The 10,771-nt window shown below is 36.7% G+C and overlaps 1 pseudogene; it reads right to left on the reverse strand.

Annotated features, from left to right (window-relative positions):
• Positions 1 to 9,580: 9,580 nt before the first annotated feature.
• LOC102950896 lies at positions 9,581 to 10,459 on the reverse strand (annotated as a pseudogene).
• Between the last annotated feature and the right edge of the window lie 312 nt (positions 10,460 to 10,771).

The following is a 10,771-nucleotide window of genomic DNA, read 5'->3' on the forward strand; positions in this document are numbered from 1 at the left end:
AGTGGGTTTTGTATAATGCACTATGAATGCAATTTCTTCACATTACATATCTAAAACCTATTCCATTCATTTGGCTATAAAAATTGCATCTTGTCACCCATTTATCTATCACGTTTTTCCAATCCTTAAAGATCCAGGTTATGGCTTCTTTCTCCCATGATAGTCTATACCACTAAGATTTTCCCTTTGAAGTCCTGTCCCATTTGTTGTCAATGCTTACACGTGGAAAGTTAACTCCATCCAACAGGTTCAAGTGCCAAAGTTTCCCTTCATCTCCCTTGAGGACAAGGGTGATGTCCATATTATTTTTGTATAACTTAAAACACATAGCCAGTGATGACTATATATCAAGTACTATTATTTATCAGCTTACATACTGATTTCCATTGAGTCTAGGGCCAACTCACTTGACTAGTTGTTAAGTATAGGTTGTCAAGTAGATTAATTATTTTTGGCTTTCATGTAGGGGTTAAACCCCAATAGGTGGGTACATCTTGTCATTTAGTTAGGATTTAAACTGTCCCTTCTATCCCTCTTCTCCCAAAAGTAGTTGATTGAACTAGGTGACCACTAAACTTTCTATTCCTGAGATTTCTTGATTCTGAAACTGGATGACTCATGGGAAAACAAATTTGAAGCGAAATCAGTTTGTATAAGGTTAAGAAGATCCATGCAGGGAAAGTTCTGAGGCAGGTTGCTGGAGAATTTGCAAAACAAATAATAATAATAATAATTATAATATATAATATATAATATATAATCTTATATTATATATCCATCAGAAACAAAGATAAAATGGTAGGTTAGCAAATTGCTAATAAGAATGATTATAAAGAGCTAGATTTATTATTCAATGTGAGCATTGGCCTAGTTATAAAAACCTGAGAGAAAAGGTTTAATGAAAGCATTTAAATATGTGATTCAAAATGATAGGTAAAGTCTAATTACTATTATAACACATTTGTGTTCTTTCAGAATTGTGTGTGCTTGAATCAATACTATCGTTTCAGATGTTAAGGAGAGTATGTTTTAGTAGGGATTCAATTCACTGGTACAGAATATAAATGACAAGTCATGTAGCTTATTAAAGTTCTGGGCTACTTTAATCGAGAGAGAATTGTGGGAACATTTTTCCAGGAATCTTAGAGGGTGTGGCGATAACTGGTAAGACCCCAGTTATAGCTTGTAGCACTAGACCCCAAAGAAGGCATGTGCTTTGAATAATTATATCTGGAAGCTGCCTCATTCTGGAACCAGAGAGTAGGGTGAAAAAACGCAACAGAGCTTTTCTCTAAGGTCAGGGATTTTAGAAAACCAGTCCCTACTTGGCTGGCCTCATCCTAGAGCTGTAAAATTAAATTGGCTAGTGGAAATTGCTGGAAATAAAATGCCAGGGAATAGAATATCCATGCCTTCTTTTTCAGAATGTCTGTTTCCTCCATTTTAAACTGTAACACTGGGCCATACTTTGCCTTTCTTTCTCCCCTACTCCACCCTCCCTCCTCACCCTTCTCATTTCCTACAAAGGAAAAGGTTTATATAAAGTTATCTATATAATTCTTAAATCTGTGGGGGAAAGTTAAAATCTTTGAAGGAAATGGCTTTTATCCCATGTAAAATTGATTCAAACCCATTTTGGGTCAACAGGAGATAAAAGCAAACCATACCCTTGTGAATGTCCATCCTATGCATGACTCCTGACCGTGATTTTACGATAACTAGCATGGAAGATTCTTGGAATAGGTTTTAGAGACGGATGTCCAATGTAGCAATTACTGTTTGGTAATAAACATACTAGGCCCCCACCCTCCCCGATGACTGAATAAAATAGTCTACAAAGTGTCCTAACAGAGCACAATGTTATAGATAAAGCATTATTAATTTTTAAGGCTTTCTGGTATTTTTTATACCTAAGTTTCTTTGGGTATCTTCCAAGGAGGAAGGAACACACACCCAATTCTGAACCAGCAAGTTTCTAGGGCAGTTCGGTTAGAATAAGCATCTTTTTCTGAGAGGAACAATTCCACCCATTTGGATGTGTGACTACCTTTTTTGTGGCTGGATTGATCTTCCCCCAGTGATAGGTGTTTGAGAGATCCTCTGTTAACTAGATTATAGGCTAGGAAAAAGACATAGGTTCTGACTGATAGATCCATGCAGGTAATTACTTACATAGCTAATGAAAGGCGATTAATGGAGAAAATCATTGTATTCTATTGTAAATGAATCCTTAGAAAGAAAGGACACAAAGAACAGCTGGATTTCTTTAACAACAAACTTGAAACTAAAGAAATGAAAATATTACTAAACATACAATTTCTAACTTTTTCTGATGCCATTTCTTTTTTCTTCTTTAAGATGGCAGGTCTGCTGTGACCAAAGAAAATCTTTTCTCTGAGAGTGACAGGAACACAGAGATTTAAACATTATATAAAGATTTTGGTCTGTCCTCAGATTGTTGTCATTTAGGTGCCCAAAGATTTTCCACTAGAACATATTTAGAAATTTCATTTTTAAAATTCTCCTCCAAACTTTTAAAGTCCTTGGAAGTTTATACACATTCCTTTAAAATATGTTTAAGTCAAGCATTTTGCTACCAGATTTTCTATGGAAATTAACCGTAATAACAAAGCATTAGGAACTTGTAGAGCAGAGGCCATGCCCTTACATGAAAATGCCTACTTTTACTTTATAAATACATGAAGAACACTGAAATGAGAAAAATTTTAAAAGACACGTATCTTCTCTTTTGAGTTGGGAGTTATCATATGGACACTTATTACCAGAATTTATTGACCCGGATATTACAGATTATCAGTATTATCCTCGAATTCAAAGAGCCATCCACAGGGGCTTTCTACACAAGCTTCTATTTGGAGAAGTTCTAAAATGAAGGCAACTTTTGGAAAGTAGGCAGAAGTCAGTTGTCACAAATGCCTAGTGTGTTGTTTATGATCATTAGTAATGTCTGCTGATTTGCAAAGCATGTTAAGAGGCTTTGTGTAGAAACAGCCACATGGTGAGGAGCTGGAGTAGGTGTGATTGCATTCAGATATTAAATTATACTTTATAGTGTATCTGTAGGGTTGCATCAATCCAACAATATAACATTTGCGAAGCAAAAGTACTTTAATGTCTTCTCTAGGCAAGTAAATGGCAGAGCAAGTGTACATTATTCTCAACAGGGAAATTCAAGTATATTTTGCTGCTGCTGACGAAAAGATTAAATAAAAGAAATCTAATTTAAAATATCAGTGTTCCAGCACTAACCTGTAGTGAAAACAGAATTCTGAAATAGGAAATCTGTCACTGTCTGCAGGTATAGGGACTTCCACAATTTAAGACAGTAAAAAGATCATATCCTCCTTTAATTTTTAAAAAAGTTTTCAGCAACTACACTTTCACACTTGGACAACAGATGCTTCTGCCTCTAAGGATAGGAGTATCATTTTTTGAGCACTTACTAGGTGTAAGATACAAGAATTAGCATTTAATAGACATTATGTAATTAAAAACCTCCTGATAGCCTTAAAGAGAACGTATTTTGTTAGAATTTTATGGAGGACAAAAGAAGAGCCACAGACTATCAACACATAACCCAGTGTTGCAAAGCTAGTAAATTGCAGAGCCCAAATTCAAGCCTCTGTCCCTCCAACTTCAAGGTGAATTGATGCTCTTATCCAGATGTTGCACTCACTTATGCCATAAAGTTGTATTCACCCCATCTAGCACTTTTTATATAACAAGGATCTTACGATTAATAACATTCTAGGGGAGTTTTTTGTTAAATGATTCTCTTCTGTGATTTAAAATAAAGTTACGGTAGCCAAAATAAGACGGCCTTAATTTAGGAAATCCCCTTTAACAGTTTACTATTATTATTTAACAATGCTTCAGTGACAATAAACCAAACATAGGGGCAGGGGTAGAGAAAGAAATATAGCTTGTTTTCATTTTTCCTTTTAAAGTTACTAGTAACACTGCAATATTTTCTTATATAAATATATGTATGCAAATGTAGCCATACATTAACACTGAGGTTAATAACTAATATATCTGTATTTTAATAATTTATAGTTGAAAAAGCTCCATGTTAGAAAAGATTTCATCAGTCTATATTATCTTTCAATTCCTAAAATAATCATTTGAAGTTCAGTTCTGCTCTTAAATATCTTGCACATTAACTTGGGAGTGATTTGGAAATGAACTTGCTCATCTCTAGATATTCATTTTGCAAAATATTTAGCTGTCCTATATATGTAAGGACATATTGAGTTAGATGAATAATTTATTTCCTGGCCAGCAAATGCAACCCAATTAACCAAAAACAAAAACAAATAAGCAAAACAAAAACAAAAACTCGTCAAAACAATCTCCATAATGAGACGGCTAATTTGTTTCTTTAATACCTTAGTATCTCCCACTTTGTGGCAAATCAAATACAATCAGTTTGTGGTAAATGTTAATCAAAAGACACTAGAAATAGAATTCATCTGAACGTTTGCTTGCAACTTCCCTCATAGGCTATGTAACATTTATATCTGGGTTATTAAGTATTCAACTTAACCTAAACCTTGTGGAGGACGCCATAAATGTTTTTCTCACCAATTTCTTACACAAAGCTGGAAGCTCAATCTTAAGTCAGGAGGTTGATTTCTCCTACACAAGAAACAGTATGATTCTTTTCACACCCCTGCCAGAGGCAATTATGGCTGTATTTAATTCCTGAATATACAGTTCTTTGAACTCTTATTCACAACCTCAGAAGGGAAAAATAATGGGCTTTGTGTCAAAATACAGTATCTACTTTCTCTTAAGACTTATTTTTTTTAGGGCAGCTTGAAGTTCAAAGAAAAATTGAGGGGAGGGCACAGAGATTTTCCATATATTCCTTATCCCCACAGATACTCAGTTCTCCCATTATCAACATCTCTCACCACAGCGGTGCATTTGCTAACAATTGATGAACTTACATTGAGACATCATAATGACCCAAAGACCACAGTTTACAGTTTCACTCTGGATTTCTTACTTTGAATAGGTATAGTGAAATGTATGACATGTATTCATCATTATGATATCATATAAGATATTTTCACTGCCCGAAAAATACTCTGTGCTCTACCTATTTATCCACCCCTACCCACCAACCCCTAGCAATCTTTTTACTGTACCACAGTTTTGCCTTCTCCAAAATTCTATGTATTTGGAATCGTACAATATGCGGTCTTTCAAAAAATTTTTTAAGTTTGTTTATTTTGAGAGACAGAGAGAGAGAGAGAGAGCAAGTAAGCAGTGGAGGGACAGAGAGAGAGGGGAAGAGAGAGAATCCCAAGAAGGCTCTGCACTGTCAGCACAGAGCCCAACACAGGGCTTGAACTCAAGAAACTGTGAGATCATGACCTGAGCCAAAACCAAGAGTGGGACGCTTAACCGACTGAGCACCCAGGCACCCCCACTATGCGGTCTTTCAAATTGGCTTCTTTCACTTGGTAATATGCATTTAAGCTCCCTTCAAATATTTTCATGGCTTGATAGCTCATTTCTTTTTATCACTGAATGATATCCATTGTCTGAATGTGCCAGAGATTATGTATTTATTCATTTACTAAATAAAGGACATCTTGGTTGCTTCCAAGTATTGGCAATTATGAATTAAAGCTGCTATAAACATCCACGTGCAGGTAATTGTGTGGATATAAGTTTTCAGCTCCTTTAGGTAAACACCAAGGAGTGCAATTGTGGGAATTTATGGTAGGAGTATGTTTAGTTTTGTAAAATCTGACAAACTGTCTCCCAAACTGGCTGTACTATTTTGCATTTTTCACCAGCTATGAATGAGAGTTCCTGCTGCCTCACATCCTCGCCAACATTTGGTGTTGCCAGTGTTCCAGATTTTGGCCATTCTAATAGGTATGTAGTGCCATTTTGTTGTTTTAATTTGCATTTCCCACAAATTGTATGGAGCACCTTTCCATATGCATATTTGCTGTATGCCTTCTTTGGCGAGGTGTCTATCAAAGTCTTTGGCCTGGCTTTTAATAGGGTTGTTTGTTCCCTTGTTGTTGAGTTTAAGAGTTCTTTGTATATTTTTAGTAACTATCTTTTTAACAAATATATTTTTTCCAGTCTCTGACTTATTCTGTTGACATCGTGGTTTTTTTTTTTTTTTTTAAGTTTATTTATTTTGAGAGAGACAGAGAAAGAGTGCACGTGCACTCATATGAGGAGGGGAGGGGCAGAGAGAATCCCAAGCAGGCTCTACGCTGTCAGCACAGAGCCAGACTCAGGGCTTGATTTCACAAACCATGAGATCATGACCTGAGCCAAAATCAAGAGCCAAACACTTAACGAACTAAGCCACCCAGGTGCCCCAACATTGTCTTTTACAGAGCAGAAGTTTTAATTTTAACAAAGCCTGGTTTATCAATTTCTTTTATGTATAGTGTCTCTGGTATTGTATCTGAAAAGTCATCACTACACCCAAGGTCATCTAGGTATTTTTCTATGTCATCTCCCAAAACTTTTAGTTTTGCATTGTACGCTTAGGTTCATGATCCATTCCGAGTTAATTTTTGTGAAGGGTGTAAAATCTGTATCTAGATTCCTTTTCTGAGTATGGATGTCTAATTGTTCCAGTGCCATTTATTAAAAATACTAGTTTTGCTCTATTGCATTGCCTTTGCTCCTATATCAAGGATCAGTTGGCTATAGTTATATGTGTCAATTTCTGGGTCTCCTATTAGTCTATTTGTCTATTCTTCAGCCAACATCACCTTGTCTTGATTACTGTAACTTTATAGTTAAAGCCAGTCAGTATCAACCTTCCAAGTTTGTTCTTCTCCTTCAGTAGGGGCTAGCTTTTCTGGATCTTTCGTCTCTCCTATAAACTTTGAAATGACTTTGTTGGATCCAAAAAATTACCTTCTGGGGATTTTGATTGGGATTGCATTGAATTTATCGATCAAATTTGGAAAACCCGACATCTTGATAATATTGAGTCTTCCTAACCAAGAACATAGAATATTTCTGCATGTATTTATTCTTTGATTTCACTTATAACAGTTTTTTTTTACTTTTCCTCATATATATCATGTACATATTTTGTTAATTTATATCTAAATATTTCATTTGGAGGGATCCTAATATAAATGATATTGTGTTTTTAAGTTCAAATTACACCTGTTCATCGCTGGTGTATAGAAAAGCAAAGGACTTTTGTATATTAACCTTGTACCCTCCAACCTTGCTATAGTTGGTTACTAGTTTTGAGAGCTTTTCTGTCAATTCTTTTGGATTTTTTACATAAACAATCACATCATCTGCAATCAAGAACAGCTTTATTTCTTTTTCCCAATGTGCATATCTTTCTTTCTTTTCTTTTTTTTCTTACTGCATTAGTTAGAACCTGCAGTATAATGTTAAAAAGGAGTGATGGAGGAGTGCCTGGGTGGCTCAGTTGGTTAAGCATCTGACTTAGGCTCAGGTCATGATCTCATTGTTCATGAGTTCGAGCCCTGCATTGGGCTCTGCACTAACACTGCAGAGCCTGCTTGGGATTCTCTCTCTCCCTCTCTCTCTCTCTCTCTCTGCCCCTCTCCCACTTGTGCTCTCTCTCTCAAATAAAAATAAGAAATAAACTTAAAAAAAAAAGGAGTGATGGAGATGACATCTTTATCTTGTACTTGATCTTAATGGGGAGAGCTGGGTTTTTCACTATTATGATGTTAGCTGCAGGTGTTTTGTAAATATTCCTTGTCAAGTTGAGGTAGTTCCCCTCTATCCCTAGTAGACTGAGAATTCTTGTCACAAATGGCTGTTAGATTTTGTAAAATGTTTTTTTTCCTGCATTTATTGATATGATCATGTGACTTTTCTTCTTTTGCCTGTTGATATAATGAATCACATTAATTGATTTTTGAATGTTGAACCAGCCTTGCATATCTGGGATAAATCCCACATGGTATATAACTCTTATAGACATAGTCAGATTTTATTTGCTAATATTTTTTGAGAAATTTTGCATTGTGGTCATGAGAAATATTGATGTATAGTTTTCTTTTCTGATAATGACTTTTGGTCAATAACTTTTGGTTTTGGCATTAGGGTAATGCTGGCTCCATAGAATAAGTTAAAAACTATTCCCTCCATCCTCTGAAAGAGATCATGAGGAATTTATACAGTTTTATTCTTTAATGTTTTGTAAAATTTACCAGTGAACCCATATGGGCCTCATGCTCTCTATTTTGGAAGGTTTTAATTATTGATCCAATTTCTTTAACAGATTTTGCTCAGATTGTTTATTTCTTCTTAGATGAGTTGTGGCAAATTGTGTCTTTCAAGGAATTGATTCAAGTCATCTAGGTTATCAAATTTGTGGCATAGAGTTAGTTGTTCATAGTATTTATTACAATTTTCATGTTGAAAGGATCCATGGTGATCATCCTTTCAGTTCTGATATTAGTAATTTGTGTCCTCTCTTATTTTCTTAATTAGTCTGGCTAGAGGCTTATTGATTTTAGTGGTCTTTGCCAAGAACCACCTTTTGGTTTTATTGATTTATATCAATACTGATATCCTGTTTTCAATTTTATTAATTTCTGCTCTAATTCTTATTATTTCTTTTCTTCTACTCACTTTGAATTTAATTTGTTCAACTTCTACTAGTTTAATAAAGTGTAAACCTAGATTATTGGTTTCAACTTTTTTCTAACATAGGCATTCAATGCTCTAAATTTCCCTCTAAGCATTGCTTTCACTGCATCCCACAACTTTTTATTTTTTTTGGAGTTTTGGAGGTGTAAGTGAATTTTTATCAGAAAGGAAAGTTGTCAACTTAAAACAGCAGCAAATAAAGAATTAATAAGAAAACTTCCGGGGCGCCTGGGTGGCTCAGTCAGTTAAGCGTCCGACTTCGGCTCAGGTCACGATCTCACTGTCCGTGAGTTCGAGCCCCGCGTCAGGCTCTGTGCTGACTGCTCAGAGCCTGGAGCCTGTTTCAGATTCTGTGTCTCCCTCTCTCTCTGACCCTCCCCCGTTCATGCTTTGTCTCTCTCTGTCTCAAAAATAAATAAACGTTAAAAAAATTTAAAAAAAGAAAAAAAAGAAAACTTCCTATTATCACAGATACACAAGACCTCCATCATATACAATAAGGGAGGCATTTCGATTTGTGACCCTCACCCCAGGAATGCCAAATGCTTTTCCTTTCAATCTAATACTTCTTGATTCCTACCAAAAAGGAATACAGTAAGGGCATGGAAAAGTTTCTTACTGAAAGGAAACCCCCCCAAAGAAGAGTAAGGAAGGGAATGTAGAAATTAAGAAGTCATGTGGAACACTTTTTAAATTGTAATGAACTACATTTTCATATCTTCACAGTAATACAAATCATGGTCACTTGCAGAACTGGTTCAGATTACTTAAATACCAGGTACATTTTTAGTCCTCTACATAAGTGTTTGGAAGTTACTTATGTTTGTATGAAATGAAGCTACTAATACATTTCTACAGCAGTAACTGCATACCAGGAATGCCAAGACAAACACAAATCAAGGAGCGGAGTTTTCCCAAAGCGGCAGTGTGAAAGGACTATAAACAGTTGATTCCATACACATGAATGGGTTTCTTTGCTACAGTAAGTCCAAATGGAATAAGGAATGGAGATGCGTGAAAGGTTTCTTGAAGGGAAGAACCATGACACCTGTATGCGTTTAGCTTTCTGTCCCTTCGGCCATGTCACATTCTCCCCCCGCGCTGTCTGATGTTCATAATGTTAGGTGGTCTCTAAGCAACTGCATGACCAGGGTGCTATCTTTGTATAAGTCTTCACTCAGTATATCAAGTTGTACAATGGCCTCATCAAAAGCTGTTTTAGCCAGTGTGCAGGCAAGCTCTGGGTTATTAAGAATCTCATAGTACAGTACAGAAAAGTTATGAGCCAGCCCAGGTGGATTGGGTGTGTGGGTTGCATCTCTTTCTCGCTCATATCAAAAGCCTCTTGATAAGCTCCTTGGGGATTATCTATAGTTTGTTTTCCACCGTCACAACATGCAACTTTGGCAAGGAACCGCAAGTAGTCTCCCTTCATTTTCAAATAGAAGACCTTACTCTCTGGGTTGGTTGCATTAGCTATTAAATACTTACCCAGCACCATGGTGTAGGTGGACCTCAGTTCAGATTCCACTTTCTCCCAATAGACCTTACTCAGTTACAACTCTTTGTCAGAGGTGGTGGTTTTCTGCTTCATGCTCCAGATGACCTTCAGGATGGCCCTGCCGCCCCGGACCACGTTCTTGAAGAGCATGTTGCACTGCTCTCTGGACAGCTCGGCTCCCTGCTCCATCACGGCCTTCATGCAGGTGGTCATGTCATCGTAGTGCTCAGCCTCCTGGGCCACCTTTGCTTTCTGGATCAGCTCTGTTTTCTTCATGCGGACGGGGAGAGGAGAGCAAGGGCGAGCGTCGACATGGATTGGCCTGAGGTGGGTCCGCGGAGGACCTTCCCGTCTCCACGGCCTTAGCTGTGGTGCGACTCTTACCACTCTGATTGGCTTTTAACTTCTTAGCCCAGCACCCTCCCGTCTCTTGCGTCCCACAGATTTTGCTACATTGTGTTTTTGTTTTCATTTAGTTCAAAATATTTTTAAATTTCTCTTGAGATCTGTTCTCTGACCCATGTGTTATTTGATAATGTGTTCTTTAATCTTCAAGTATCTGGGGATTTTCCAGTTATCCTTCTGTTATTGATTTGAAGTTTAATCCCGCTGTGG

This window comes from Panthera tigris, chromosome B2 (genome assembly GCF_018350195.1).
Source record: "Panthera tigris isolate Pti1 chromosome B2, P.tigris_Pti1_mat1.1, whole genome shotgun sequence".
Taxonomy (NCBI): domain Eukaryota; kingdom Metazoa; phylum Chordata; class Mammalia; order Carnivora; family Felidae; genus Panthera; species Panthera tigris.